This window comes from Pelophylax lessonae (genome assembly GCF_965119305.1).
Source record: "Pelophylax lessonae genome assembly, chromosome: 13".
Classification (NCBI taxonomy): domain Eukaryota; kingdom Metazoa; phylum Chordata; class Amphibia; order Anura; family Ranidae; genus Pelophylax; species Pelophylax lessonae.
In genome coordinates this window covers 197,601,779-197,610,221 of record NC_138780.1, presented here as the reverse complement: position 1 = coordinate 197,610,221, position 8,443 = coordinate 197,601,779, and the positions used below count along the sequence as shown (strand labels likewise).

The 8,443-nt window shown below is 45.3% G+C and overlaps 1 pseudogene across 1 annotated transcript; it reads left to right on the top strand.

Annotated features, from left to right (window-relative positions):
* The first annotated feature begins 6,930 nt into the window (after positions 1–6,930).
* Positions 6,931–8,060, top strand: LOC309569233 (annotated as a pseudogene). The gene has a single exon. The product of its transcript is annotated as an uncharacterized misc_RNA (transcript).
* Positions 8,061–8,443: the final 383 nt, after the last annotated feature.

The window sequence follows — 8,443 nt, the reverse complement described above, 5'->3', positions numbered from 1 at the left end:
CCAGAGGCCCCGGTGCAAGAAACCATGAAGGCCCACCTGGACCCCTGGCCGGGGCCCTTCCCTTCAAGCCTGGGGCTCTTCCCACTGATCCTGGGACCCTTTACTCTTGTTACAGGGCCCTTTATTACGGTCCCGCAGAGGACAAGTTCTGCAGTGGGCCCCCTTCTTGCCATCTTGTGGACTCCCCACGGTGTTGTAATGCCAGGGCCCAGTCGCAAGTGTGACCTTTGCGATCCTGGAAGTTCACCCACTGGTGTCAGTAGTTTTTATTTTTTGGTATTTTAATTGTATTATTTTTTATCATTTTATTTCATTTTTTTACAATGTGACTGACTATGACTCTGTCCTTTCAGAAAAGGAAAGAGCTGGTAAATTACCAACCCCTTTCTGGTTCCCTATTGTGACACATCCCCTGAAGCAGCCGGCAGGAGAGGGAAGGAGCACAGTGAGGGGGTGGGGCAGCACAGTAGAGGGGGGGGGCCAGGGGAGCACACAGGGGCCCAGAGACAGCAGAACACAAGTTAACTGGACAGGAGGGGTGGCGGGGGCAGCATACAGAGGAACCAATCTCCTCCATTTTCCTCCTGCAGCTACAGGAGGATAAAGGAGGACAGTGATTTCCCTACATGCTGCCTCCACTGCCCCTCCTATCCAGGTGTACAGGGGAGCCGCACAGGCCCCCTCTGCAACCTCTGTAGTTACACCCCTGCTACAACCTGTGAAAAAATCAAGGGGGGTAAATATTTATGTAAAGTGCTGTCTACATTAGGAAAGATATTCTCCATTACAGCAGAGTCACAGATAATCTTATTTCCGCTGTTCTTGCTTTCCTTAGTTGAGTCTCTTATTCCCCAAATTGTCTTCCAAAGAAACCGAGTTCACACAGTTCATCCTCATAAATAGATTTCAAACTTTGTGCTACAGGAAATAAAATTATTGATTTTAATTTTTCCAGCCATTACTATAATATTAAAATCAATACTTTTGGATGGTCTATTATGAAGCAGAGTCTACGGGCGGAGATGGGGGGGAGACATTTGTAGTCTGATTTTCTATGTAATTCCGTTATTGATTAGAATTATAATTTCTCATCAAAATATAAAAAACCGATGATAAATTATTTCCTAAATGGCTGCTGTGTCTGATCTAAAATAAATTCATATTGATTCACAAATAGGTTTGGATCATAACTCACTGTCATGTTGTACATGAGTTTTTTAGCATGAATGTTGAACCAATTTTCCTGTTAACATTTATGTAAGCCCAGGAAGATGTTTAAAAAGTCTATCTGTTTTTTTTCCCTCTCTCTGCCCTTTAACCACCTGAAGACCGGGCTTTTTTCTGGCAATTTTTGCTTACATGTAACAATCAGTTTTTTTTTTGCTAGAAAATTTCTCAGAACCCCCAAACATTATATATGTATAAAAGTAGAGGCAGTAGAGAATAAATTGGTGGATTTTGTAATTTTTTATGTCACACCGGATTTGCGCAGCAGTTTTTCAAACACAATTTTTGGGAAAAATACACTTTTTTGACTATAACCCAAAGTCATAGCAAGGTGTGTCATATGATCATAGATGTAAATGATATTTGGGCCATTTCAATATATATATTTTTAATCTGCTGCATTGATTAGTTAGAGGTACTGTAGTTAGAGGACTAGGCAATTGTAAGAGGTGTTGTTAGTGTGTGTGGGGGCTGGGGTGTGGTCGCTTGGGAAGATATAGAAACGTAGAAGAGTGATGGCACAAAAAAGGCCAACTGGACCATTGAGTATGATCCCCTTTTTTGGGTGGGAGGGTTTTTTTTTTCCAGACTTCAAGACTTTAATTTTAAAGTGTTACTAAACCCATGATCCTGCATTCACTATATCTTTTCTCCCCAGGACCCTGCATTCACTATATCTTTTCTCCCCAGGACCCTGCATTCACTATATCTTTTCTCCCCAGGACCCTGCATTCACTATATCTGGTGTCCCCGGGACTCTGCATTCACTATATCTGGTGTCCCCGGGACTCTGCATTCACTATATCTGGTGTCCCCAGGACTCTGCATTCACTATATCTGGTGTCCCCGGGACTCTGCATTCACTATATCTGGTCTCTCCAGGACTCTGCTGCAGTCACTATATCTGGTCTCACCAGGACTCTGTCCCCCTCAATCTCCTCATGGTGCCCTCCTACCTCACATGATACCACAGTGAAAAGACAAGGACTCACTGCTCAAGGTGGTGTAATTGCCTGATGACTCACACAGGTGCATGCCCCGGCTCGCCTCCGTGAAATCTTGATAAAAGAAAAGGAATTGGCAGCACTCCAGGTTGAGTCAAAATCCAGATTTATTGACTGGACATCCTAGTCCTAGTTATTGACTGGGATGTCCAGTCAATAAATCTGGATTTTGACTCAACCTGGAGTGCTGCCAATTCCTTTTCTTTTATCATGATACCACAGTGCCTGCCTGTAGGTCCCAGCCCTGGTCTCAAGTCCTACTCTGTCCCCCTCAATCTCCTCATGGTGCCCTCCTACCTTACATGATACCACAGTGCCCACCTGTTGTCCCAACCCTGGTCTCAAATTCTACTCTGTCCCCCTCAATCTCCTCATGGTGCCCTCCTACCTTACATATTACCACAGTGCCCACCTGTTGTCCTGGCCCTGGTCTCAAGTCCTACTCTGTCCCCCCCTCAAATCTCCCCATGGTGCCCTCCTACCTCACCTGATACCACAGTGGCCACCTGATGTCCCGATCCTGGTCTCAAGTCCTACTCTGTCCCCCTCAATCTCCTCATGGTGCCCTCCTACCTCCCCTGATACCACAGTGCCCACCTTTTGTCCCAGCCCTGGTCTCAAGTCCTACCTTGTCCCCCTAAATCTCCTCATGGTCCCCCATACCCCACATGATACCACAGTGCCCACCTGTTGCCCTGGTTTCAAGTCCTACTCTGTCCCCCTCAATCTTCTCATGGTGCCCCCTACCTCACATGATACCACAGTGCCCACCTTTTGCCCTGGTCTCAAGTCCTACTCTGCCCCCCTAAATCTCCTCATGGTGCCCTCCTACCTCACATGATACCACAGTGCCTACCTGTTGTTCCAACCCTGGTCTCAAATCCTACTCTGTCCCCCTCAATCTCCTCATTATGCCCCCCTATCTCACCTGATACCACAGTGCCCACCTGTTGTCCCGACCCTGATCTCAATCGTACTCTGTGCCTGCCCAGCAGCTGGGAACCCCATTGAGGAAGCCACAAGACATATTTGCAGAATTGCATGCATGCGCTATTTATAATGCGCAATTTCCATTAAGAAAAAAAATTGATTCTGCTCCAATAGTTCCATAAGCATCGTTACCGAGGTAGAACCATTTACCGCTAACAGCAGTTTAAATGGATGCAAATAAGAAAAATGTATTTACATGCAGGAAAGAAGTGATTAATTTTGTTCTATTGCATCTCACATTATCCATTTAATTTCCCTCCTCGCTGTGTGTCTAACCTCACAGAAAATGACACAGGATTCCTGTTTACCACAAATTAAATTGGAATGATTAGCATTACTAGATAACACCTCAAAAATCACTCCATGGCATGATTATGTTAAATTCATTAGTGGGCATATTAAAAAGCTAATTATGCTTCTAGGCTCCACTGGCTGTGGCCCTTATGGAGCCTATCTTCTTTAAATGCCTAAAATTAAAAACCAGATTTGAATTCTTTCAAACCCAAACCATTGATTCCTCCAGTTGTACTCCCCCTAGTATGTACAGTGCATTTGGAAAGTATTCACAGTGCTTTCATTTTTCCACATTTTGTGATGTTTCAGCCTTATTCCAAAATGGGTTAAATTAATTATTTTCCTCAAAATTCTACAAACAAGGCCCCATAATGACAAACTGAAAGAAGTTTGTTTGGGATCTTTGCCAATTTATTAAAATAAAAAACAAAATAAATCCCATATACAAAAAGTATTCACAGCCTTTGCTCAATACTTTGTTGAAGCTCCTTTGGCACCAATTACAGCCTCAAGTCTTTTCGAGTATGATGCTACAAGCTTGGTACACCTATTTTTGGGCAGTTTCTCCCCTTCTTCTTTGCAGGACCTCTCAAGCTCCATCAGGTTGGATGGGGAGGGTCGGTGCACAGCCATTTTCAGATCTCTCCAGAGATGTTCAATCGGGTTCAAGTCTGGGCCACTCAAGGACATTCACAGAGTTGTCCCTCAGCTACTCCTTTGTTATCTTGGCTGTGTGCTTAGGGTCATTGTCCTGATGGAAGATGAACCTTTGCCCCAGTCTGAGGTCCAGGGCGCTCTGGAGGAGGTTTTCATCAAGGATGTCTCTAAATGTTCCTCAAGATTCTACATACAATACCCCCTAATGATAACATGAAAGAAGTTTGTTTGAAATCTTTGCAAATTTATTAAAAATAAAAAAACAAAACAAATCCCATGTACATAAGTATCACAGCCTTTGCTCAACGGTGTACAGCCATTTTCAGATCTCTCCAGAGGCGTTCAATCGGGTTCAAGTCTGGGCTCTGGCCGGGCCCTGGCTGGGCCATTCAAGGACATTCACAGAGTTGTCCCATAGCCACTCTCTTGTTATCTTGGCTGCGTGCTTAGGGTCGTTGCCCTGATGGAAGATGAACCTTCGCCCCAGTCTGAGGCCCAGAGTGCTCTGGAGCAGGTTTCTATCAAGGATGTCTCTGTATATTTTCCTCAAAATTTTACAAACAATCTCCCATAAGGACAACATGAAAGAAGTTTGTTTGGAATCTTTGCAAATTTATTAAAAATAAAAAAATTCAAAATTCCATGTACAGAAGTATTCACAACCTTTGCCATGACACTCAAAATTGAGCTCAGGTGCATCTTGTTTCCGCTGATCAGCCTTGAGATCCATAAAGTTTTGAGCAAAGGTTGTGAATACTTTATGTACATGGGATTTTTTTGATTTTTAATACATTTGCAAAGATTTCAAACAAACTTCTTCCACGTTGTCATTATGGGGGATTGTTTGTAGAATTTTGAGAAAAATAATGAATTTTATCCATATTAGAATAAGGTTATAACAAAACAAAATGGGGAAAAAGTGAAGCACTGTGAATACTTTCTGGATGCACTGTACGTACTAAGGGGAGTAGAACTGGGGGAATCCATAGCGGTGAAGGATCTGGGAGTTCTGGTAGATCCTAAGCTTAATAATAGCATGCAATGCCAAGCTGCGTTTTCCAAAGCAAGCAAAGTCCTTTCTTGTATCAGGAGAGGCATGGACTCCAGAGAGAGAGATATTGGGGAAAGTGCAGAGAAGGGCAACCAAACTGATAAGAGGCATGGAGGAGCTCAGCTATGAGGAAAGATTAGAGTAACTGAATTTATTCTCTCTTGATAAGAGGAGATTAAAGAGGGGATATGATCTCCATGTATAAATACATAAGGGGGGATATGATCACCAGCAATCTCCAGGATCTCCAGCAATCCCCAGCTATTAGCAGGGTGGAGAAGGGTGATGATAGCTGTGCCATGAAGAGCTTAAGCTTAGTCATTGACAGGCAAAGCGGCAGTACGGCATAAGAGCCTTGCTATTAGCAGGTGGCCATAAACGCCCTGGGCCCACCTGGGCAGCGTCTTCTGGATCCAGGCATGGTTTTAGGGGATGCAGTGTGCAGTGATGTATACTTTTATTTTGCATATTCCATGGCAGCAGTTGTGTGTGTTTCCCTGGCTCTAGTGTCTTCCAGCTTATGACGGCTGGAGTGTTCCAAGCCACCGCTCTCTCTTCTGGCCTGGTGCCCTGGGTTATGCCCAGCAGTCCCCAGCTATTAGCGGGGTGGATAGTGGATAAGGGTGATGGATTCAGTGCCATGTGGAGTCTCCAGAAATCCCCAGCTATTAGCAGAGTGGATAAAGGCAATGGATTTGGTGCCATGTGGAGTCCCCAGCAACACTCAGCTATTAGCAGAGTGGAGAAGGACGATGTATTCGGTGCCATGTGGAATCTCCATCAAACCCCAGCTATTAGCAGGGTGGATAAAGGCGATGGATTTGGTGCCATGTGGAGTCCCCAGCAATCCCCAGCTATTAGTGGGGTGAAGAAGGGCGATGGACTCGGTGTGCCATGCGGAGTCCCCAGCTATTAGCAGGGTGGAGAAGGACGATGCATTCGGAAGCATCGGCTGTGCTTCTTCTAGCACCGGCTCCATTCTTCACACTGCTACTGGGGGAGGGCTTACCGACCCGCCATCCCGGAGCAGGAGGTGGTGCTGGGATCCTCTGAGTCAGTAATATTTTCTTGGATAGAACAATTGACCCCCCCCCCACCCCAGATCCATCCCTGCTGAGAATATGTCCTAGAATGATAGGAGTTTTCTTTTCACACTAATTGATTTGCTTCTCCGGATGTGATTCCAATAACTCCCAGATCAATAAACTTTAATCTTCACAAATGCTGGAGAGACATCACCACTCAGTATATCCAGTGTATCCATATAATAGGATTCCAGCTCACCTTAGGAAGTGTAGCATAGTGTTATACAGGAAGTTATACTTTCCACAATTTTTAACTTGCAACAAATAATTGAGGACCTTCGGATGTGAAGCAGATGATTCCGGCAGGATATTCGATGTATCCATGTGACATCATTTTTGAACAAAGTGACATATACTCAATAGGAATCCCATCTCAGCACAGGTAAAACATTGCCTTAGGCTAAAAGTATAAATCTCCCATCCTGAGCAGCATTAATGTCACTGACATGTATTCTGCATAAAAAAAAAAATGTGTGTAAAGGAATTTGCGCTTACAGTGCCCATAAAAATGTAAGTCAATAAATCAAAGATATTTTAAAACTCCTGGTTGTTGTCCATAGTGAATGATGCCAACAAAATCAATCCAAAGCAATGACAAAAATAAGCAAACGGCCTAAGATCCAGGCAACAGGACGGCAACAAACAGGCGGTGGCGGCGAGGTTGGGGGGGCTTCGGGTGACGTCACTGGCAGGCGGTTGACGTCACTCAGGAGGTCCCGTGCCATCATGCCATAAGGAGAAAGAGCAGTGCTGAAGAAAGCATGCGCTTGTGAGCTGTCCCATCATGGAGGTCAGGGAGGGGCCCCCCGTGTGAGGAGAGGCTTCCAACTCCAGGAGCCGAGGACCATCCAACTGGCCACCGAGAGCTGAAGGGAGACGGTGGCACTGAGATGAAGAAGCCGGCTGAAGACCTCTGCAATGGAAAGAAGGATGAAGGCGAGTTGGAGGAAGAGCTGGATCCCCGAATACAGGATTACATTGCCGTTAAGGAGAAGTATGCCAAATACCTTCCACACAGTGGAGGACGTTACGTCGCCAAGCGCTTCCGTAAGGCCCTTTGCCCCATTGTGGAGCGTCTGACTAACTCCCTCATGATGCACGGCAGGAACAATGGCAAGAAGCTGATGACAGTCAGGATTGTAAAGCACGCCTTTGAGATCATCCACCTGCTGACCGGTGAGAACCCCCTGCAAGTGTTGGTGAATGCCATCATTAACAGCCGTCACCGTGAAGACTCCACCCATATCGGTAGAGCCGGAACAGTCAGAAGACAGGCTGTGGACGTGTCCCCACTGAGAAGAGTCAATCAGGCTATCTGGCTCTTGTGCACCGGAGCTCGTGAAGCTGCCTTCAGGAACATTTAAGACCATTGCAAAATGTGTCGCTGATGAGCTCATCAATGCAGCAAAGGGCTCCTCTAACTCCTACGCCATAAAGAAGAAAGATGAATTGGAGAGAGTTGCCAAGACAAAAATAAGCAAACAAACATATAAGGTCCAATGTGACAAATCCCAACACCAAACAATGTTCTTCTATACATGGGTGTCTTCTAATTCTTTCACCACGGGTGCTCAAAGGGTAGCTGGCAACTCACCAGAGGTGTTTGACCCATTTTTACAGCCAGATTGGTTCCACAGCTATCACCAATCCACTCCAATGTTCCCTCAGGGTAGGACTAGGATGTCTGAAATGACTCCACAGGAGACACAATTAGAAGAAATTCATGGTGTAGTATATTTATTAAATGTATAAAAGCAAGTAGTAAAAGATTGTACTCACATGTAGCTGTGCCTCAATCCCGGTATTAGGTGTTTACAGCATGTGCAGATATGGTCTATTCCTCTTTCACCAGCGTGCGATTCACTCCTCACTCTAGGTGGTAGTCCTGATGTGTTGTTACATGGGACCCGGAAGTGACGAATTCCCCGCTCCAACGTACGTTTCACCCTGCTTAACGTCTTCATTTCTGGGTTCCTTGTACCAACCCATCTAGCCTGCCATCCAGAGTGAGGCGTGAATCCCACACTAGCCCCAGAGGAATAAGCCCATATCTGCAAATGCTGTAAACACCTAGTCCCAGGATTGAGGCACAGCTACATGGGAGTGCAACCTTTTACCACTCACTTTTATACATT